The following is a 25,755-nucleotide window of genomic DNA, read 5'->3' as shown; positions in this document are numbered from 1 at the left end:
ATATACTTCACCCGATGAAGATAATTATTTCTTCAGTGCTATTATGTTCTGGTTTTAAAGTATTGAGCATATCCAACTGAGTTCTCGACGGTATATGTAAATGCATCTGTGATCGATTTTAATAGTCTTCGGTTGAAGTAACTAGGTGCTTTCAATGCAGTGTTTCATCATTAAGGATATTTCATGGTCGTTCGTTACTTCAATGATATATGTTTTAATATTCATGTCTATTTTTTTATATGTTAAAAATCTATGCACTCAGAATTGTTTATTTTAATATCATAGACCGTTCCTTTTTTATTGTATGTACAATTGCGTAGGTGTGTACGAATGAATTGTTTTAAATTTAAAATAAAATAAAATAAAATATCCATTGTCGAGCATGGTATTCACAAAATGCATCCATCAAAAATTGATCATGCTTTAAATGTACGAAAACGTGACAAGTTTGTAGAGAAAAATAAAAATGCGAAATTTTATGTTTAAACGTTCATTTATATTCTGGCAATGAATTTACGAACTCGCGTGGCGGAATCAATTTAACGACACGTTACGGTAATAACACGTCAGTGGCACGACTGTAAAACTTTATTATACAGCTCAAACTACCTATCACATATCACTGAATATTTATTACGTTGAAAATTACAACCTTTTTTAGTAATTCCTTTGACTATCATATACTTTTCCGTTATGGTGTAAATTCGAAAACCTTATAGAAATTTTGAGATTTTATTAACAACACTAAAACTCGTCAGATGTTACCAAAAACAAGAAAATAATGGTTAAGTGCAAAAGGGAAAAAGATAAGTACTGATATCTGGAACTCTCTCTTTGTGTATATAAAGAGACAAAATGTCTGACACGTCCCGTGTCTGACACGTATATTGTGCGTAGATATAAACGACGCTAACTCTATCCTAATTTCCTTCATATATCATAAATATTGCTGCAGAGTTAAGACCATCACCACAATGCAAGCAGTTCGAATCAAATAGGTCGTCAGCTCTGAACGTTTGATTAGTTCTTTTGTATTCCTCCCTTTGCTGACTTTTTCATTTTGCAAGTCGATTTGTTGTCATATGTTGTTTTTATTACGTCAGTAATCTAGAAATTGTCTTTATTTATCTCTGTACTAGCTTACCCGTTTTTAAATGTTAAAGGTGAACAACTTAAGGGTATGAAAAATAGATAGTAGCCGTTTCAGACCCACTGAATATGCATATAAAATTTGGTGAAAATCGGTAAAGCCATTTCGGAGGAGTATGGTACTAACATTGTGACACGAGAATTTTTATATATAAGATTTATGAAGTGACATGTTTGATGCACATGTGCTTTTTATGCGGTACACAAAACTAAAACCAAGTTTCAATTATGTTTGTTATGTAGTCTTCTGAGCCGCGAACAGATTTTAACAAGAAATTCAGGACGCAAAGATAAAAAAATAAAATAGTTTTGCTTAAATCTGAAAGTTGTACACCACAAAACATAGCTCCCAAATAATAAAAGCTAATGAATACAAACGTACACATAAATATAAACACATTTTCGTGTCTATCGCGCGGAGTTATCGCTAAAATTAACATTATGACACTATTTTCGCGGCTTGCTTAGTCATTAGAATTCTGAGCGATAATATCTTATAGAAAACATAGCTAGTTAGCGAATCTCACGCCATTCGTCTCGAGCTCACGTCAGTATTCGAGCCAAATAGGCTATCAGAGAAGTTATCTTCCAATCCGTACTGCGATGTTGTAATTGCAAAAGGTTTTACTTTGTAGTTTTGCGAAACCTACATTGTTGCCGCAATATTGTTAGCGAAGCTGGTTTGCTTTGATTAGGTATGATTATGCAATACTTTTAAGACTTGATCTTAGATTAAATATATTTTTGAGCATAGTAAGTGTCAATAATTGACGCGCTGCAATTATCACGTAGAAATATTGATCGCTATTCGTCCTTGAGCATAATCGTTAGGACCATTTTTATTTCAATTTTTATTTAATGTGTTTTATTAGTTCAAATGTACCTATTATGTGAAGGTTAAATCATGCAACTAGATTTTATACTAGTTAATTATCCTCCACTGATTGAGTTGAAATTTTCTATACATGTTTGGTTTAGAAGACATTGTGTTGTAGTTTAATATCGTAATTCTAAACACAAAATGGCGGACGCCCCATGATGGCGTTCACAATGATGACGGATTATATTTTATGAACCTTTATGATTTGCGTATGAAATGAAAGGGTTTTCTTACAAGAATACAAAAAACAAAACGTTACTAAAACTTATTTGAAAGGTACTTTGAACAAATAAATTGTCATAGAAAAAGGACCAAGCCCTATTTTTAATTCCACACATGAGCACAAATCAATGTCATTTTATTACCGTTAATTTATCGTGAGCTAGAATTGCACTTAGTCAAGTGTACTGTAAAGAAATTCAATTTAATACGTGAGAATTGTAATAAAAGACCATCTTTCTTAATAAAAGTTTCCCACACTGAAGAAGATTAAAGAGAAACATATTATATTAGCTTCGCCCGTTACTATTGTGTCGACAGTCACACGGTCTGCGATCTCCGCTAATATCTCTAGTATGAACGTAGACGTTGAAAATATTGTAGAAAAATGTTGTATTATGGCCTAATAGCGCGTATTGAAGGTGGTAGAACCCTTTATGGTTCGACTCCGGCAGCACCACGCGACATCTATTTCTACCTAATAACAGCAGTGTTAAGCGGTACTCTGTTCTGCTTTGGTGTGGTAAGGGTAAGACACATTTTTCAGAGGCGTTCCAGGTTAAACCTCAGGATTAGCACAACCTTTGAGGTCGATCTCAGAGTAGGACTCTTATTTTCATCATCATCATCATCATCAACCCATTACTGTCCCACTGCTGGGCACGGGTCTCCTCTCAGAATGAGAAGGATTAGGCCATAGTCCACCGCGCTGGCCAAGTGCGTATTGGTAGACTTCACATACCTTTAAGATTTTTTATAAATCTCTCAGGTATGCAGGTTTCCTCACGATGTTTTCCTTCACCGTTTAAGCAAGTGATAATTAATTTCTAATACGCACATAAATTTGAAAATCAAAGGTGCGTGCCTGGGATTTGAACCTCGGACCCCTCAATCGAGAGGCCGCGTTTCTTAACCACTAGGCTATCACTGCTGCTGATTACTGCGACTGCCGCTCTTATTTTACCTGAAGTTTATTACGCATGTTGATGCATTAGCCACTTACCGTCAGGTGGACTATATGCTGATTGGCATCTTCTATATTATAAAAAATGGATGTAAATGGTATACAAACTAAACATTACATTCGAAACTTATCCTTCCTGAACTAAGACTACCATATGAAATGTTCCAACAGGGCAGCTAATAAGACTATGAATATACTATGAATATGAACATAGCAGTACTATAAGAAACAAAAGTTGTGACTCTTTTCGATATATCTACATTGCTAAAATTAGGATAGGCTTGACGTATTGATCACCATATGGGACTGACGTGTAGAGGACATCGGACTCGATCGGTCAAACTTCTGCATTGTGCCTGGATGTTTATGTCCTCGCCTTTGTATGTGTATGTGAATGTCACCCATAACACAGAATTCAAGTATGAAATAATAAATTTATAGTGAAGCTCTCAAAAAATACTTTCACTTCAACCCAAATCACAGAGGTGCATAAAAATAATAGGTAGGTCCACTATATCAAACTTAGAAAAAATTATGAAACTAATCAAACATTATTGAGTTTTATTTTTATCTGGAGGCACGGCAGTGCCTCCGCAAGTCGAACAAAAAAAATAAAAAAGCGGCACGGCCGTAGCATTCTTTTTTCAAAGCAATTCGGGCCATTTTCGACCCCCTTCAACTTCGTTCTATGTCAGGCTAGAAGCTTGAATTTTTAGGATACATTATAAGAAGTTGAAATAGAAACTTATTTAAAAAGTATACATAGCCATCAAATTCACACGTGTATGGAAAAAGCTCCATCAATTGCGCTTAAATGTTTTAAAATTCAGCTGCAAGATATACAGGTATAAACTAACAAAGCACTTTAAGAAAAGCTTGTAAAAAGCGTTATTATATATTAACGTTTTCAAGCAGAATTTAAGCGAATGGGCACTCACTCCACTTAAATGCACAAATCAGAGAGACATCGTAAATGGCGCACGATCTGACCGAAATCCGATCAGAATAGTAAACGAGCCATTATCCGTCTCAATAGCTGAATTTCACGTACTAGCACTTTGGTTCACAATACAAGTTCTATATATTTACTATATAGTTACGAGTATGAACAAAATATTAAAATTATTTAATATATTATAATAACTTAAACTAAATTAATAAAAGTAATAAAAAAATAACTAAAAATAATATTAATTTACGAATATGTATATTTTTAGAAATATGTAAATAAGGTTCTTTAATCTTTGATTTCAATATACAATTTGTGGATTTCAAATATACAACATGTGAGCTGTGTGGTATAAAAACATTAAAAATGTTTTATTTTTCATTCTGTTTGGGTACGGGCTAATTTTGGAAAGATAATGGATTTGAAGAGACTTTGCAAACATTAGCTTCTAAAAAGATTTCAAAATATTATTTCTGAATATTTTCTACATAATTTATATTACATGTTATTTTTTCATGTTGTATTATTTTCTTTTAGACATGTAGACGCTGCAGATATATACTTATTAGCCAGATTGAAATTACAAAATAAAACAATTTATTGTAATGTGTATAAACTTTACTTATAGACACGTTAAGTACTCATGATAAGTACTAACTTTTAGTACTTCTCACCTTTAGCGTAAAAATTGCAATTTGATTTTGTTTGTTTTATATTATACTGATGTTTGTTTGTTTTATGTGCTGATTTGTTTAAGAATCAATAGTTGATTTATTAAAAAAAACTTCATTCTATAAATGTTGATGCATAAATCGCAGAGGTAGAGCGTAATGGGCACGTATTGACCGAGTTCCGCTCTGAATAGTGAATGAGTTGTTGAACGAACAACAAGATTGAATCTGCAGAGACTGAAAATTCACGTATCTCCTCTTTATTAATCGCTTTAACTGTTTTGTATTACTTTCTGTATTTTGCAAGTTTCCAGTCCTCTTTATATCTTACTTCTGAACACGGTTTTTCGTCTCAATTACGTATATTCTACCTCGTTAGAGCTATGGAATAGTGACTAAAGAAGATATGGATTAGATTAACTTGACCTCCAATAGGGTTTAACGATTTCTGTTCGATGATATCCACTTTGAAGGTGGTAGAACCTTCTGTGGTTCGACTCCGGTGGCACCACCGCCATACCTACATATACCTAATAACAGCAGTGTTAGGCGCTGCTGTGTTCCGGTTTGAAGGGTGTGTTAAGGGAGACAGACTTTTCCGAGGCGTTCCAGCTTAGTCCTCAGGGGTAGCGGCGCATCTGTGGCCGACCTCAGGTAGGAATATCTAATTCTATCTGGTTAATTACAGATGTCCATGAGCGGCAGTAGCCACTTACCATCAGGTGGACTGTATGCTCGTCTGCTACTCCGAAATTATAAAATAAAAATAAAAAAATAACGTACTTTCGAAAGCACGTAGGTACGTATGAAATTTAGCCACTAGTGGTCACCCATCTAATTTTCGACAACATCTGATGTGGCACAAGAAACTTAATATTTATAAATAAACATGACTTTAAACATGATTCTTTTATTATTAACTTATATAACAGTAATCAGGCAGGCTTATTTTAAACCGCCAATGTCACCAACGAACGTTTATAACCAACTTTAAGTAGAACAGTCTTCCTTCAAGGCACAGATGCATTGCTTTCCCTGTTGGCTAAGTTAAAACGTTTCTTCATTTATCTAAATGTCGATTTTCTGCGCAAATCAAGGACCAATCTAATAGTACCACGTATTAGTCGGGTTCCGTTCTGAAAGGTGAATCGTTCAATGAACAAAAACATTCAATCTCCGTTCCATTGATTGGTTTGATTGCTCACGTATGTGAACTAATTACATAACTTGAATATTTGTTGAAATTTGTTATTGATATTTGGTATATTGTCAGCGAAGGGTCCGAGGTTTAAATCCCAGGCAAGCCTCTGATTTTTCGAAATTATGTGCGTATTAGAATTTGCTGAAACGCTAAAGGAAACTTGCATTCCTGAGAGATTTATAAAAATATCTCAATGGTATGTGAAGTCTACCAATATGCACTTGGCCAGCGCGGTAGACAATGGCCTAATCCTACTGATTCTGAGAGGAGACTCCTGCCCAGCAGTGGTGGCAGCAATAATGGGTTGACGATGATGATTCGATATATTATGCAGAAATTCTTTAAAAGTTGAGAACGATTAGTTTTATATAAGTTGAGATTGATTTAAATTTTAAAATGAGTTCATGAATTATATAATATTATTATTAGGTATTCATAATATTTTTTTTATAATATTATTATAACAGTATGCCGCATACTATGCAAAGATGTTGTATAAATGTAAACCAAGTTGGTATTGGTTTTCTCTCCAATTATGTCTATACGCATTTCACGCACATAGACTAATAATTACTGTCTGTATTCGGCGTGTATCGTATATTTAAATAAAAACAGAAAATAGTTTCTTTTTATGATAAAATCGGCAATACATATTTACACCGTTACAGATTAGATTAGATATTTCTTGACTGACGAAAATATTTTTCTCGATTGGGGAGAGTTAAGTTTTTTGGGCGTATATATCTAAGCATATATAGTTACTAGCTGACCCGGCAAACGTTGTGTTGCCATATAAAAAAAATAAGGTGAACAACTCTTATCACTAGTACGAAAAATAGATAGTAGCCAATTCTCAGACCTACTGAATATGCATATAAAATTTGGTGAAAATCGGTAATGCCATTTCGGAGGAGTACGGTAACTAACATTGTGACACGAAAATTTTATATATAAGATATGTCTCACGCACTGCAGCTCAAACGGCTTGACCGATTTTAACATAGGTATAGGTTAGGTGTCGTTTAATACGTCTAAATTCTGGGATTCAGTTAGACTATATTTTTAAACATTTCACATATTGCTGCCTATACTGAGCTTATTTATATGCAAACTCTTCTTTAAAACTACACATGTTTTTCATTCAAAATAAAGTGGAATTAAGCATGAAAGATAAGTATAAATACCGCAGTGAAACCGCAGGGTTCTACGTTTAAATAATATAATTTCGGTTGCTATCATACTAATAATTAAAATAGCAATAGAGTTGTAAGCTACTTTAATTTGATTATTTGGTCATTAATCTTTTATTGCCAGGCGTGATTTAGTACCGGCATAATATTAGATATTAAGCGTGATTTGCATCAGCTTGCACAGTGGTTCTCAACTTAGAGTAAGCATGAAGATCAATTATTATTTGAGGTACGTTATAATTATTACTTTATATACTTACTAAGCAAGACATAATTATTAATATTATAATTATTATGAGTCAGATGTAAAAAGGTATTTTAATGCAGGTGTGTACCTATATTCAGATAGATCATATTCAAATCTTGAGGTCATGGTTAATAATTAATTGTGCAACAAAAAATTCACCAAAACATTTAGTTTATAAAATTTTAAAAATATGTATAATTCCAAAACAGCAAATCACTTGCAGTTGTACCTTGATTATCAATTTAATGGATTAGTGACGGCAAGGGTTAATAGCTAATCCAGCTTGTATATTTTCAGACCACTCGTAAAACCTGAGTCGTAAAGTTTAGAAATATCTCAATAAATAATATTAATATAATTTATAATTTATGAATGATATCTATCATTAATTATTTATTACTTCACATTCCTTAGAAAACAGTTACAATTCAAGTTTAGTTCCTCAGTCGAAAGTAAGCTCTGGTAATTAAATAACAATTTTGGATAATTTGAAGAAGTTGACGGTGGTAGAACCCTTTGTGGTTCGACTCCGGCGACACCACCGCCACACCTATTTCTACCTAATAACAGCGATGCTAGGCGCTGCTGTGTTCCGGGTTAAAGGGTGTGGCAAGGGAGACAGACTTTTCCGAGGCGTTCCAGCTTAGTCCTCAGGGGTAGCCGCGCATCTGTGGCCAACCTCAGGTAGGAATATCTAATCCTATCTGGGGTTGATTACACATGTCCATGAGCAGCAGTAGCCACTTACCATCAGGTGGACTGCATGCTCGTCTGCTACTCTTATATTATATAAAAAAAAGTTCCTCATTTTCTCCACAGAAGGTTGGGTGCTACTGCGCTAATGACTTAAGTTTCGTGCAACGCCCACGCGGGTTAATCGCCTTTGTATCTGGGAATGTGTTGACGCCGTTTTACGCAAAACTGATTAAAATCTCCCAATGCCGCTATAAATAACGATACAACACTAATTTATTACGCAAATTGATTTAAATTAGCGCGATAACGAGCACGGAAGTCGAACTAGAAGTGAGTGTAAGAAGTGTAGATTTCAGTTCAGAATATAAATATTATTTTAGTATCGAGACATTTATTTATATTTTCTTGAATGTAAATCTTGAGATCATGTTTCAACTGCATTTTCTGTGTATATGCAATCAACAAGCTTTTGCCCGCGGCTTCGCCCGCTTTACGAAGTAATATTTTCATCCCCTATTTTATCCCCTTGGGGGTACAATTGATCAAAATCCTTTCTTAGCGGATGCCTACGTCATAACATGTACCTGCATGCCAAATTTCAGCCCGATCCGTCCAGTGGCATGAGCTGTGCGTTGATAGATCACTATGTCAGTCAGTCACCTTTGAGTCACCTTTAGATGAACATCATGTCCACATGATGCACACATGCATGTAGCAGTACCACGGAGTAGTAGTATGTCTTAGGCGTAGCAGATTTAAGCGTGTACATGCATATTGTAAAAATATACACCAAGAGAGCATGTATTATAAAGTAAAACGAAGGTATACTACAGCTTTAAAAATATAAACAATTACTCATGTTGGTCGCGGATTATTGCGAAGTAATTCCTACCATTATAGTACAGTTTTCTATAAGCCAAGGTCTGAAGCTATTAACATTATTAGGAACTAATCTGCACCATACAATCCTGGTTTTAATTTAAATCTTAGGTATATAGAGAACCTAACTCCAGCAACTGTATTGGTAGATACGCAATCACGCTTTTTCTACGTAGCATATTTAATTTGATTAAAAATTTAATTATAAAAATCCCTATAAATTTTAAACCCTGCGCTTTTATCCTTCTAAAGCATGTTCAAAATGAAAATACAAAATAACGACGATAGTCCGGTTGTGGTAAGTCTTGTTACGAAAGCTTTATTCCTTTGTAAAGCTTCTAAACCTGAGAAATGAGAAAGGGTAGTTTTTCCGAGAATAGCTGATGCTGCAGATACTCGTGTCCACAATACCTTTGTAAATAGTTCCTTCTTTTTTAAACACAGTTTCTTTAGACATTCTCGTGTTTGAAAGTCCATTGGAACCAAAGACAAGTTTATCTTTGAAAACGTCGCATCTATAACTGTGTTTCTTTGAAATTGTGGTAGACGAAAATATTAGTAAGAAAACAGACGCGACGTTTGCAACCTATTTCTGTCGTGTTTTTGAACCATTGTTACGTATCTGAATTTATACGATGGATGCTGTATTTCATCAAAAATATTTTTAGATTCTAAAAGAAAATAAGATAATAATTTGGACCCACTGCATTATGAAAATATTGCGCAAAGAATGTTCTTATTTAATAATTTTTGCAACGTAACTATAAGTTACTTATAACGCAACTTCTTTATTAGAATACAAAATGTTATATATGTATATTTATGTTTGTCCCTGTATTACCGCGACCAGAATAGAACTATGGTATCCCTTGCCTGTCGTAAGAGACGACTAAAAGGGGCTTCCAGGGTTGCGGGCGGCAAGAGTGGGAGTTCAAACCTTCCAGCACGCGGCCCCGGGGAGGACAGCGGTTTGTGTGGTCACATATCGCTGTAATTACCAGGGGGATGTGAGAGGATCGTAAATTGCACTCCCCCCACGGCAGAACCCGATAGAAGGGTATCGTGTTCGGAGGACTCCGGTTGTGTTCCGTTGAAGATCCGTGCGGTAAAAGTCCCACATAACTCGGCGTCACTCTCATGGCGTCGGGTACCTTTTGAAGGTTTCCGCCTCGTCAACAAAAAAAAGGTTATTAGTTATGTTATAATAATCATATCTCAAGGCCTACGTAAAACCATTTTCACTACCCACAACACAGGCACGTATAACGGAAATGAAAATATTCCTGAAGTGTACCCATTTGCATCTTTCAAATTACTGCTTAACTACATATAATTTGAATACCGTTAACGTAAAGTAGAAACAATTATTCTAGTGGTATTAATAAAACATGTAATAAATAAGCTCACAGGGGCGAGCTTATGAAAGTTCGTCGAGATTGGCAAAGCCGGCTTAACAAAGGAAATAAACACGCCATCCATATTACCTGCACGCGATATATTTATTTTGTGTAAGAAACACTTATGTATTAATATGAGTAACTACAAGTACTGCTAAAGGTTTAAGTTCATGTTAATAATAGAATAAAGGCCGGTAGGTCAGATTATAATATAATCAATTTAATTGAAAACACTTTAAGGATATTTTCCTCCTAACTGTATCTTTAGGACGCCTCTGGACGGTCATTTTCTTCCTATAATCTAAAAATGACTGAACCAACAATCAAACCTACTGTTGAGTTTGTTACAGATGTTTATTAATAATACTAATTTATCATCATTGGATTGCCCTTCAATTGCTTCAATTTCACTCTAAAATTAAGATAAAATTAAAATATCCCCTATCATATTTTCAGTATATATTCATAAATTGATACGGCTATAAAACAATGGAAAATAATTCATATAATATCTGGAACGTTATATGAATAATCTTACTTATTATTAATAATGTTAGTTCGAGCTCCCGTGGATCAAAAGGGAAAAATTTAAAACATATCCAAAAGGATGCTAGAACAGAAACAGAAATGTTGCTAGAAGGACGATTGATGAATTGTCTTTGAAAAATATTAAAAACTCTGTGAAATAAGAGACTTAGAAAATATTTCATTATATCGTTGCAGGTTAACACAACGATTCGCAGATTGTCATGCATAGATTAATTAAGTTAGACACTTTCCATTTATTTCTATGGTTATATATTTTCAGTTATTCAAACAAGTGTGTCTAAAGTATTTAAAGTATTAAAATACTCTTTTGGGCCCAAATATTCACTATTGGGTTATAAATAGAGCTTGTTTAACTTTGTGGTTCAGTTATTTAACGCGAATAATTTACGCGAACCAATTTACGAATATTATGCCTATGAGGGATTTATCTGACAATTCCAGAACACATTTATAAGCCGCCTGAAATATTACCGAAATTAATGAACGACCGCGCACTGAAATATGTAATTACAATATTTCAGAATATATACAGGATATTATGATATGGATATAAGTATTAGGTATTGCGAAGTAATATTGTGTTTCGTGTTGAAAATTATTGCAACTTTACACAGAGCGCATTTGTTCCAGTTTTATAATAAATACATTAAGCTTTCGTTTTCTAGTTTTAAAAGGTTGACATGTTAGTATTAAATCGACTTTATGTAGGAATCATATTCTTATTGGTATCATTTAGGTTTATAGGCAATTGTGACCACACCCACTGATATCATAGGCAAAAATTGAAAGTCTTTCATTCATAGCTTCATTCACATCCATACATCCTACCTATATACTTCCTCCACATAACACAGCTCCTTAATTATGAAGATAAAAATTTCATGTTATTTTGCTGTCTGCTGAATTTATGACTCGCCTGTTCCCAAGTCAAGAAGATTGATTTTCAGACGAGACAAAAATTAAAAAAAATACCTTTCAAAAATTGACACACTCTTACAAGATTCAGGTAAACAAACAGTTTCATTTGAAGAGTCTTAAGCTTCGATCACTAATAAGAACTAGATACACAATCAGCGACAAAAAAACGGGGCGCCGAAAAGAGCACCCAAATAGACATTTGGGTGCACAAACCTGTCAAAGTGATAGCTTATGACAGCTAGCTTATGTCGTAAAAATTTATTGCTTTTGGTAAGCAGTTTTTAACACCTTTAAATAATAGTGATAAGGTTGATTTTGCATTAATTACAGATTCTGTCGCTTAGAATTTTATAAACACGTTTAACGCCACTTTTGAAGTTAATTTTTGTATGGGATTGTGTATCTAGTTCTTATTTGTGATTGAAGGTCTTAAGACGTAAAAGACGAATATGTTGCTATTTGATAAAAGCATTATTAGAAAATTATTTTGTTAAACTACGGAAAGACACTAGATTTTTTTATATTTACATTACAACGTGTAACTCGTAAATAAAAAGTCTTTAACTAAGCCCGGTATCTCGGGAAGTGGATTACGACGGATACTCCCCGAGCCTGCTCACAAAAGCTCAGATTTAATAGCCCGGAGATCTGAAGCGTATTTCAATCTTGTAAGTACTAACACTTTTAAGAATGAAGTGCTTTGGAAATAAGAGGATTCTCAAGTTGTTCAGATCTTGTAGTACAGAGGTATGGTATTCACATTTTTACAATGACAGCAAATAGATTTTTTAATGAATCATATTACCAAACGAGCATACAGTCCACATGTTTATTGCTGTCTATTGACGTCTGTAGTCAACCTTAAACTGCAATGAAGTACTTAGGTTTTGATTTCAATCAAATTGTAATGCTATCCCTGACGTTTTAACATTATACCAGTAAGTTTCTTTCTTTTTCTACATCGTTCAAATCAAAATATACTAGCGCTAAAAATTGACGAAATATTACGGGTACTACCTTAGAGTAGCAAAAAATTATAATGAAAAAAAGGTTTAAGCTAATTGTAGATCTTTAACTTAATTTTATCGTTAGTCTTTAACTAAGCCCGGTATCTCGGGAAGTGGATTACGACGGATACTCCCGAGCCTGCTCACAAAAGCTCAGATTTAATAGCTCGGAGATCTGAAGCGTATTTCAATCTTGTAAGTACTGACGCCTTTAAGTCGAGCTTGTTAGAATGAAGTGCGTTTGAAAAGGAGTCAGGACAATCAAGTATCTCAGATTTTCAGGTAGACTTCTTAGGAATGCTTCCTATTTTGAGCATTTTGAGTATTTTCAAATTCCGGTTTTAACTATTCACAGTGGTTTAAAATATAGAAGTTCTAATCGACTGCAGAGTTATCCTCACTGAATCTGCTGTTGATCTTAGTAAGAGTCAAGTTTTATTTAGGGTCGACTATATAGATAATGTACTGTAAATAAAAAAAATGGGTTGTCTGACTTTTATTTGTAGTAAAAATACTTATATTTATAAAAATTAAGTTCGGTCTTTGTGGTTTGACTCCGAAGGCACCAACGCTACGCCTTTTTCAACTAGATAATGAAACGCGCTTAAAGACGTCTTAATCCGGGAGATAAATTCCAACTCAGTCCTGAAGGCTCAGTGGTAGCGTCTGTAACCAACCTCAGGTACAAATCTTATCCTATTTAGGGTTGATTACAGATGTCCATGGGCGGCAGTAGCCACTTACCATTAGGTGGACTACATGCTCGTTTGCTATTTCATTATTAAAAAAAAAGAGAAATTATAGGCACCATTATAAACACACCTTTACGTGAGTACCAACGCTATATTGCGTCACGTTTGAACATGCCATATTACTTTTCTCGACGCCTCGTTTGAACATATCATATCGGTTTTCTACACAACTTTATATGTGTGCTTGTTAAAATAAATGGAACGCGCTATTTCTGCCTTATAACAGCAGCGTAAAGCTGTTGTGTTGTGGTTTGAATGGTGTGGTAAGGGAGATGTAGAAGAAACTTTTTAACGTAAACCTTACATAGGATTTAAAAGTTATTTAAGGTTGATTAGAGATATGTATAATTTATACGCGGAAGGACTATTCGACGACCCGCGTCGCGGAACGGTCACTATACCAGTGACACGTAAAGAGTACCGGGTTTACGTATCTGACCATACAATTTCCAATCAGCGCCCCTAGCGGATTGTTTCAGAACTTGGAAATTGTATGGGCCAATACGTCAACAAATACCAAAACAGTGATATTTGTAAAAACGTAAAAACTCATGGTAAGGGTACTGGGCCTGGCTTTCTGTAGCAATCTTTGTGTGGTTCCAAAACACCCACGATACAGTAAAATCCTAGTTCATGGCTATGAGTATAGAAACCGCAAACACCTTGCAAGTACGAGAATAAGTTTAGACAACGACAATTATTTTAATATTATGGATAGACATTACAATTCATTTATTCCTATGGCCAACGTATAACGTTATGGTACTGTCTACTTCTTTCATAGATGTGGTGTCGCAATTGCCAACGCTGGCATTATCTTTAACGGTTATTACTTGTTCAAATGGTTCTGAATGTTCCTACGTTTTTGTAAGGAGTTAGATTGGGAATCGTTACGTGCCTACGTCATTTGAAAAGGGTGTGAGACCATTGAAAAATATAGATTTGTCTCAAAATAGAAGCAATTGCCACAAATGTGTATTGGAGCACCTTGTGTGTGAGGGTGGTAGAACCCTTTGTGGTTCGACTCCGGCGGCACCACCGCCACACCTATTTCTACCTAATAACAGCAGTGTTAGGCGCTGCTGTGTTCCGGTTTGAAGGGTGTGGTAAGGGGGACATACTTTTCCGAGGCGTTCGAGCTTAGTCCTCAGGGGTAGCGGCGCATTTGTGGCCGACCTCAGGTAGGAATATCTAATCCTATCTGGGGTTGATTACAGATGTCCATGGGCGGTAGTAGCCACTTAAAATCAGGTGGACTGTATGCCTGTCTGCTACTCCTATATTATAAAAAAAAACCTTACGAGCGTGGATGTTACGTTTACACAACTATGGGGTCTTTAGCTCAACCACTGGACATATAAAAGATGTGTAGTGAATATTGTTTCAAATTGTAAATAAGGTAATGATTCGCCGCGAAGAACACGTTATGGAGGATAGGAGGAGCACACGCATAGGAGTTAGTCATACATACCCCTTACGATGCCTTGCATTGAGTCAATGCAAAATTTACGTACGACATTTATCCAACTGTACCCTTACCATGAGTTTTCAAAACATCCCACAATTTTACGTTACATTTACTCAATCCATTATTCTGTTCCGTTTGCTGACAATGAGTAAGTGCTCAAATCTTTTTGTCTGCCTCACATGTTCACAAAAAAGAGAGACAAAGCATAAAGTTCTGATACTATCCGCTAGGGGCACTGATTGGAATTTGTATGGGCAAATACGTAAACGAATACCAAAACAGTCATATACAGTAAAAACTCATGATAAGGGTACTGCTCTGCATTTGTGAAATCAAGGCTGACGCAAGTCAGTGCTGTGCACCACACTGAAGCGTTAGGTATTATTTTACAAAAGTAGAAGAGGAACAATAGATCAACCAACTTAGTTCTTAGCTATTATTCCTCCCTAAAACAAACTGTATGTTTCAAGCCACATTTAGCACGGACAGACAAAAATTAAAATAAGGTAATTAATAAAGAACATTCGCTTAATTACAAAGGCAGCGATTAAGTGTATACATTTTCATGAAACGGGGTAAATTAAGCTATTTGATATTTCTTTGTTGGTCATAGAAAACAGAATTTACCCTTAATAGTCAATTTGAAAGAGTAACTCGTATTTTTATTTTTCATTAAGTCAGAGAGAATGTTTAGAGCCATTAAGGCTTTTATATCGTTTTGTTTAATCAAGCGTTTTTATTTTTATATAACGTAGAAAACGAACATACATTACATCGGATATTATAAAAATGTATTATATAAAAAATGTTAACTATTTTTTTTATATCGTAGTAGCAGACGAGCATGCAGTCCACATGATTGTAAGTGGCTACTGCCGCCCGTGGACATCTGTTATCAACCCCAGATAGGATTATATATTCCTACCTGAGGTCGGCCACAGATGCGTCGCTACCCCTGAGGACTAAGCTGGAACGCCTCGGAAAAGTCTGTGTCCCTTACCACACCCTTTAAACCGGAACACAGCAGCGCCTAACACTGCTGTTATTAGGTAGAAATAGGTGTGGCGGTGGTGCCGCTGGAGTCGAACCACAAAAGATTCTACCACCTTCAAAATTATTTATTATATTTAATTATTTTGTACAATAATAAATTCATTTATTAAGTGTCTAGGTAAAAGTAAGGACGAACTAAAGGCAAACTTAAAGGAACTTAAGGCACGAATATTCGCATGAAATTCAGATTAAGATTAGTACAATTACTTCTACAAATACAACTACAAGATACTATTAAGGGAGTAACAGTTGTGTAAAACGGTGCTATTAAAGTGGCAGTAATAGAAGGGTTTAAACTGAAATTACTGTGATAAAAGTTAAGTTCTACGATTAAATCAAGTTAGGCAAAGATGGCTAGATTCTGGAGGCATCACTGCCATCTCTTTCTGCCTAAAAAGCATCGTTAAGTGCTGCTGATTTCTGCTTGAAAGAATAAGGCTAAGACACATATAAGTACAAAGCGTTCCAACTTAGTTCTTACGGGTAGCAACGCATCAGTGGCCCGCATAAGATATTAGTGCTATCTGAAATTTATTACAATTTTATTTTTATAATATTGTAGTAGCAAAAAAGCGTACAGTCCTGATGGTAATTGCCTCCCAGGGGCATCTTTAACCAATTCGATAGAATCCCTGATCTATGCTAGGACTTCTATCAGAAGCCCAAGATGGTCGCCTCATAAGTAAGTCATGCATCCACCCTTCTATCAAAATGCAAGAACTGCTTCTAGCCAGAAATAGGCCTTTCCTCAGTTCTACCACTTTTCAAACTAAGAGTTAAGTTGTTAAACTCCGGTTTGATTTTTGGTAATAAACCAACTCGCACGAGTCAGAATGGCAATATCTCTTCGGTTCTATCACTTTTTAAAAATAAGAGTCAAGTTGTTAATCATCTTCGGTTAAATTATTGGTGATAAACGCATCGAATGGGTACCGGAAATGTCGCCCCAATGACCTCATCAGGCGGCATTACATTTATATTTCGCTCACGCCGCAACCGACACGTGTCGAATTGAGAGGGGGAACCGAATGAGCAATGCAACGCTCTTATGGGTGTTTCATTCATGGGAATATCCACCATATATTATGTGTCGTGTATAGAAGTAGTGGGCTTTCTTGTAGGTCTTATCCGGAATCTGATTTTTTTTATTCTAGAAAGATTTACTACTTGTATAAAAAAGCAGGCAGTCCACCTGACGATAAGAGGGTATTGCCACTTATAGACATCTGCAATCAACTTTTGATAGGATTTGATTTCGGTCTGATATCAGCCAGAGATGCATTGCTACATTTAAAGTTTGGAAGGGTCATAAGTGTCCCCTTATCACACCTAGCAAATCTGAGTACAGCAGAGCTACATGAAATACATTGCTCTTATAAAGCAAAAATACGTGTGGAAGTGGTTTCTCTGGAGGCAAACCACGAAGGATTCTACTACCTTCGAAGTACACAACAGAATTTGGTACTCTCTGATGATCTCTGAACGACCGCGTATGTTTCTCTCTCTCACACATTATAAAAGCGAGCGAGAGCTGAGTAGAAATGCGGCCATTTTGAAAATCTTCGAAACAAATTATAGATAGGTACTTCATGTCAATACCCATTACCCATGTTGAAGGATGAAAGGGCAGGTAGCATTCAACATCGTCATAATTTTTCCTCACGGGCCCTCATTTCGTTCACTACGTGGGCCAAATTTCAGTCATTTCACTATTTTACGAGCGATCCCCCACGCAAGCCTGAAGGGCTAAATATCCGTTAAAGACGTGTCTTACTGTAAACGAGGAGAGAGAAAAGATTAGCTAGATAATAAGTAATAAAAGTTTTATTTTTCGAACGCCTGATCACCTGAATTTGACAAGGCAAAAGCCAAAAAAAATCTCAATCTTTTATTTTTTATAATTAAAGTGTTACCATGTCCATGCAGTTACAATTAAGTAGCCATTACTACAATTATTGAGCAGGATTCAGTCTATACACTTACTTATCACTACCATAATTAACTACTGTTTTAATTTAACTACATTGCGAGAAAATTTACTTATGCTTACTCGTATTACTGCCCCATTGCATAGCATGAGGCCTAGAGATGTTCTTCGTGACTTCCAAAGCGGATTGGTAGAGGAACATAAGAATCACTATAAATTTAAATATTAAACTACATCTCTTTAGCTTTTGGTAGCTTATCGTTCGTAGTTAGACACCTCGGCAACAGAGGCTCTCAATATTTTTAGTCACGTTCGTTTGATGGCCTATACAATACATCGATGTGTGGAAACCCTCCTCAAATATTAATACCGAGTGCATCTGCTCGTACGTGACGACCGCCCTTCAAATACGGGAGAAATCAAATTGTAAATGAGTAGGTTAATAATTTATGATGCTTTTTTCTATATAACTAAATGTATTACGATCTATCTATCTATCTTCAGCCCATATTAGTCCACTGCTGGACATAGGCCTCTGAATGTATTACAAACTAAGTCAATATTACTTATTTTTGGAGTTTATACTCAAAGGGTAACAACGGGAAACTAATAATCCGCCTATATTGGCTGTCCATAAGTCCTTTTTTAAATTCTCAAAGTTAAAAAACAATACAAATAAATTGGGGTCCATGTGTGGATAGTGGATTTTTAGCACCCCATTTTTCGAAATTTTGCACTTTTCTCTTTGACATCTATTGCGGCAATTTTCAAATCCAATTACTTAAGTACACTCGCTTAACCCTTATTCGTAAAGGCTTAATTATGATTTGTCTTATTTCCTTTTAACACGCGAAATTTTATCACAAACTTGAGACATTAATTAGTTAAACAGTGCTATTAGGTGTATATGAAGCTAAATATAATTTTATTTTATAACTTCAAGGTTATTAAAGTTGTAACGTCCAATAAACATTACTAATATTGGCTATTTGGATTTAACATTTTCTACACTCATAGCCCTCCATACTCAGCAAGCAATGTACAAAGATAACTGTAGAAATATAAATCTCTCAATTTAGATGCCTGGCCGTCAAAGGTAAACTTACTACCGTTTTTTTTTTTTTTTTTGTTAACGAGGGGGAAACCTTCAAAAGGTACCCGGTGCCGTGGGAGCGACACGGAAATCTTACTGTAAAGTTTACTTAACATATTTTAATTACCTTCTTAATTAGGGTATTAATATTTAAAACTTTTCAAGTAGTATTAATATTCAAGTGTACGAGTATTAATAGATTTAGCTTTTTTGGCTGGATATAGACCAAATTTTATTTTATCTGGAATGACGGGACCGGACTGAATTATAAAGGGTCCATACGAAAAACAGAAAATGTTCGGCAAACTGGTAATATTAATAACAGTAATTAAAAGTACTCTAAATACTTAAAAAGCTTTAAATAAAAAATGATACTCAAGTATCCGAGAATTGTATTATCTTTTGAATATATTTTAGTAAGCTAATCTTACTTTGAGGAGGGCTGGCACAAAGGAGTTTAAGGGAGGCTAAATGTAATTAGCAGGGGTGGATGTCGGCTCTTATTTTTGTCCCACTTACTTACATCCCTAGACAGTTACAGATGTGTTACTAAGAAATATTGTTGCTATTTATTGAGTTCAGCTTATTTGTGCGTGTAACAAGCATTTGTTTTTTCGATTACTATCGTTAATATTACTCATTTGATGTATTTTACAAATATATAGTATTAAGTTGGTACAACCCTTAGCGGATCGACTCCAAGGCATCAATGCGATACATATTTCTGTGTAATAACAGAAGCGTTGCCGCGTTTTGGCTTGAAGAGTGTGGTAAGAAAGACATGCTTACCCGAGGCATTCTTCTTAGTTTAAAGAAGTAAAAACGCAATTATTAAATAGTAAGCAAACATAATATAATAACAAACAGCGCAACTGATAATCGGATCAGATCGACGTCAGATAGGAGTCGCTATCACGTGCATTGCTACCTTTGAATGTTTTGTGTTATGTGTCACTTTACCACTATCTTAAAACCAAAACCAGTGGAATACTGCCGGTTTAAGTAATACATAATTAAAATTTATTATTTTAAGTATTATAAATAATATAAGTAAGTATTATAAATAATAACACGACCCTATCTTTATATATATATTTTTTATGTGTGTGTGTGTGTCACTGAACTCCTCCTAAACGACTGGACTGATTTTGATGAAATTTGTTGAGTGTGTTCAAGGGGACTTGAGAATGGTTTAGATTCACAATTTAGTCCGTGGGAAAAGGTTTTTTTTAATTAATTTTGAATTCGTAAGTAGTTGTTGATTTTGGAATGTTTCACATTGGATTCGACAGACTTCGCTACCATCGCAGTTTCAAATATTCTATCTATTTTTCAAACCATTAAGCAATAAGGGTTGTTCACCCTTAACATTTTTCTTATTTATATGGCAACACAACGTTTGCCGGGTCAGCTAGTTGAAATATATTTTGCGAAACATTAGCACCAGTAACTATCAAAGCTACAAAAGAGATTTCGATTAACATTTGCTAGAGTATTATGGTTCAAAGCTTACTGTTATATTAAACGACACGTTAAATTGCACTTCATTGCTTATATTAATGAACTAATTTCAAATATGGTTTGCGCTGGAATGAAATTGTTTGTCATATCATAATGTTATATTAAATGTTGATTTTCCTGCATGCGGAGTTAATTAAACATGCAATGTGTATTGCTAAATGTAGTGTTAAGTAATATGTTTTTGCGAATCTCAATTATTAGTGTGATGATGTTCACATTTAGATACGAATATCTATTCTTTTAAAACTATGTTTTAATTAACAATATGTATGTATATATGTTTGTATGTACGTATGTATGTATGTATGTATGTATGTATGTATTTATGTAAATATATATAGGTTTAACTGATTTCGAAAAAATTTTAGGGAATGCTAGGAATTTACACTATTGTATTTCTTATTGTAATTATTCCTACTTACTATTTATATAACGGCATTGAACCACAATTTGAACAGCGGGGAAAAAGACAGATGTAGGCACATGAAGTATTAACTTTAACATCACAGAAATGTTCATGTCCGTCTGTATTCAATGTTAATATTACATCTACATTGTAGACTTTAGGAGGAACTACGCGTTGAACTAATTGATCTCAGGTGGGAATCCAAAATCATTACGATTTGATAACAGATGTCCAATAGTCACGCCGACTATTAACGATCAAATAATCTGCATGCACATTTCCTATTTTAAATCTACCATAGATAAGTATAGATTATAATTGAAGGAAGCCATTAAATGGTTAAAACGGCTGACACTTCTGTCAGCCATTAAATGGCTGACAGAAGTGTCGTAAGATAGAGTAATTTACGCGGAACAATGCCGACATACGCAGTTAAGACACGAAATCAAAGAAAAAGTGCGGAGAAATACCGTTTCATTCGTAAATCATCTAAAAACTTTTCAAACACGAAAACATATGACAGGAACAATTTCAATTGTCAACTGGTTACATTTTCTTTTTAGGACTGAATAATTTTTACTAATCTATGAAATTGACAAAAGCTTTCCACAGCCCGCTTTAGAAAAACCGATATTGAAAATGCTGCCAAATTACGAAGGCACCTTTAAACAGGTAATGTAGCTACGCTTTAATACAGACATTATTTTAAGCGGAAATCTGAGCGCAAATCTACTAGCGATGTTCACCGTTACTTAGCGTCGCGGAAGCTGCAGCTTGTCAAATCGTCCTCGCGCTATCTCGATCGCGGAGATGCAAATTGAAAGATTATCTGCTTAATGACTGAGGCGGCGAATGCGGTGAAGGGAGCAGCGGTTGTGAAATTCGTACGCTTGTGTTAAGTCGTAGAGTGGTAGAAATCTTGTTTATGAGGAGATTAAAGAAACTAGTTATAAATAGTAGATAAAGTAAGGGTGTGTGTATAATTAGCTGGAGTATAATCCGGTCTAATGCGGATTCGTGGTGTTGTGACGGAGAGCGAAATGCATGTTGAGAAAATTTAAATTATCTACGAGACCTCTGATACAGTTTGACGACTGCTATACAAAAAAGTAATCGAGATCGACAAATTTACATTTTTTAAAACGTCGAAGTGCGTAAGAAACTATAAGGTATTATCCTATTTTCAATCGCTGCCAGTGTTGGCTAACTATAGAAACTGTGAGATTATAGGCGCTTTTAAATAATTATTCCGTCTTTTAAAATAATATGGCATATCTACAGTCAAATTCGTACGTTTAAAAAAAATACTAAGAAATGAAAATTAATAATATTAAAAAGCATAAGTGAAAACAATACGATAAAACGACACATTAGGAACTACATAAATTTTTAAAACCCGATTTTAAATTATGTAGTTCCTACCGGGTCAAAAATAGTCAACAGTAATCGATCCCAGTCTACATAGAAATCCAAACCAAATCGCTACTCGCTTCCACCCCTAATGTAACATGTGGCTTACACATAACGCGATCGACCGGAGATTGCACACGCCGTACAATCAGATACTTTACTCGATAACACCTTACACCCATTAAACGACTATAATTTCCGTAACTAGAAAAACTAGTCATCGATTTATGGCATTCCATTTGCATAGTATTTGCATGTCTGATGACTATCGATGTTTTTGCACATAAAACTGCTACTTAATTTTTTTCTTAGATATAGAGCTTAGGATTTGGCTGTATTTTATGTGATTAAACGTCACCAATGCACGAAGAGATTTAATATTTTTTCTCACGACCATAAAAGCGTTTTTTCTCTTGGGGTTTTCTAAAGTTGATATTTTTATTTCAATAGCTTATCCAACTTTGTCTGCGCATTTTAAGAGACTATTAAAGATGATATTTAAAGCTATTTTTTATTCATGCATTCTTTTGTGGGTGTTGACAGTCGACAACAGTTGTCGACGTAAACTATTCATTCCTGTATCCCTCGTGTAGCCTTACCGTCAACTCAATTAAAAATATATGAAACAGTTTTTATTTTTCTATTTAAATAAACGTACGTAGGTACTCTTATATTTATGGATACTTTTCTATTACATTTCTCAACGCACCGTATACCAAATTGTAGTGCGAAAACTGTCAACGAAGAAAGACTTGATGAATTTATAAGGGTCCAGTGTGTTCCGAGCAAACCCTAAATGTGAGATAAGGAGTGCTTCCATTTGTTTGAGTTTCCTCGGACTTGGAGTTGATAGTAAATGTAAGTAAACATTAAATTTATGGTAACTACAAAGCCTAGTAAACATAATAAGATTCACTACACAATTTCCGTCACAATATTTTACAGTAAAACTGGCAATTACTACGAAATTATAGGTATGCTTTTAAAATAATGTCTGTAAGTACATTTTATTACATGTTTTTAATTATTAACAATATACTTATTGTCTTTGTAAAGTTTATTGTCAATAAAATGTAATTGGATGTAAAAGTAATGAAGATTGATCGACTATTAGTAGAATGTAGTTAAAATGTATGAGTCCCTCCTATTCAAGTCTAAGAGGTCTTTTATATATACGAATTGATTAGTATTATTATTAGGGTTCCGTGCCCAAAGGATAAAAACGGAACTCTATTACTAAGACTCCGCTGTCTGTCCGTCTGTCCGTCTGTCACAGGGCTCTACCGCTTAAACCGTAATAGATAGACACTTGATTTTTTTTATTTTTTCTTTGTAGGGGTGACGGTGACTTTAATATCGGGTTGTTTAGTGCGTCGTAGGACCGAGAATTAATACGATCAACATCAACCCATTACTGTCCCACTGCTGGGAACGGGTCTCCTCTCAGAATGAGAAGGATTAGGATTTAATATGCTCACTCAAATATAAAGGTAAGTATGTAATTTCTAAGGGGTTCTATAAAACACTTTGACTCTCGATGTAATTTGTTTTAAAATATGAAAAATCCTAATTTAATAATTAAGATTGCACTACTAACTTCATAGTGCCATAATATAATGTAAAGAGGTCCAGAGAATACTCAGCCGCTGACAGACAATATCTTTCAGTGGTGTACACATTTTTATTTCGGAGAAGATTGTTTTTAAAAATAGTTGTTCTTTTGTTAACAAATGACTAAAGAAACATTGTAAATACGCGTTTTCGCTAACTTGACTGCTACTTTTATTTACAAGTGGGATAAATTATTACTCGTACGTACTTTATTTTGGATATAGTGATTATTATAGCTAGTGATAAGATGACAAAGACGCTATGCAAAGTATCAAAGTTTGACGCTGAATATCGACACTTATCCGATAATTTAGATCGAGTATTGAGCTCTTAAGTAGAACGAAATCGACGAAGTATCATGCATCTTATGAACATTACATCGCTACCTATAAACAAATCTAGATGAATATGCAAATTAATCCATACAAACCCAGAACGATTATTTAAATTCATGATTTGGATTTCCGTTTTGACCGATCAACCTGGCACCTTTTCCATGCCAAAAGAGTTTTCCCTACAGCGTTATAGCAAGTGATAATTGATTTCTAATGCACATAACTTTGAAATATAAAAAAAAAATACTAAAAAACATGCTTTTATTGCTAGTGGAAGTTAAAACTAGAAGATAAATCAGTCAATCATAATGAATCGCCTGAAATTAAATTATAATAAAACTTAAGCTATTAAAATAATAATTAAATTCAGAGTAAAAAGCGAGGGGTTCTTGGTTATTTTAAATGTTACAATCATTATTTTCGCTATTATCTACGAGAGAATAGTTATGAACCGCAGTAACATGTACCCCACGCTTTTTACTCTGAATTGAATTATTATTTTAATAACTTAAATTTTATTGTAATTTTATTTTGAGGCCATTCAGTATGATTGATTGATTTATTTTATAGTTTTTTTTGTCGATTAGCAATAAAAGCGTGTTGTTTTTTTAGTTTTTTTTTTAAATTATTATTTATTTTTCAGTTTTTAGTCGGTGTCAAACTCATAAATTTGGGAATTAATTAATGTAATAAGGATAATGGGAAACTGTTATCAAATTATTGCAAATTTATCAAGTATCTAAAAAACGGGTGAAAATTGAGCTCAAAGATTCCGTTACATACATACAACCTAAGCTAATAAAAGCGTGTTAAAAAAAGTACGTTTTGGAATCCAAACTTCGGAAATTTCGGGCCTCTCGATTCAGACCCCGAGAGTTAACAAGGCTACTACTGCAATAACTTTCAAATTCAACAGACAGTAATAAATATTAATATTCCCTCTTGTGTTACTTGGGACATGTAATTAGTGTTTACTTCAACTATTCATGTGTGATGAATTTACCTACACATCAGATGCCAAAGGCATAGGTTTACCTTTGAGGAAGTTGGTATATTTGCCTCAACGAACTAATAACAGCTGTTTACGGAGAAATGTTTCCTTCGGCAATGGAGTATTTACATGTTAAGTAAAGCGTAAACGATACTCTGATTAAGTTAAAGCAAATCATAGGCGCGTTTGGTCTATGTTGAACATGATGGATGGTGTTATATTATGAGGTGACTCAATTACCAGTTAACCTAAGACATATAAACGTTACGTTG

At 34.6% G+C, this 25,755-nt stretch overlaps 1 protein-coding gene across 2 annotated transcripts in view; it reads right to left on the bottom strand.

Annotated features, from left to right (window-relative positions):
* The window catches only part of lft (Limb expression 1 family member lowfat), a 46,103-nt gene that overhangs the window by 5,605 nt on the left and 14,743 nt on the right, over positions 1 to 25,755 (bottom strand). The window lies entirely within an intron of this gene.

The sequence above is a fragment of the Epargyreus clarus genome, unplaced genomic scaffold (assembly GCF_041222505.1).
Source record: "Epargyreus clarus isolate Ecla_fem2 unplaced genomic scaffold, WU_Ecla_fem_2.2 ptg000003l, whole genome shotgun sequence".
Classification (NCBI taxonomy): Eukaryota; Metazoa; Arthropoda; class Insecta; order Lepidoptera; family Hesperiidae; genus Epargyreus; species Epargyreus clarus.
This window is presented reverse-complemented; position numbering and strand designations above follow the sequence as displayed.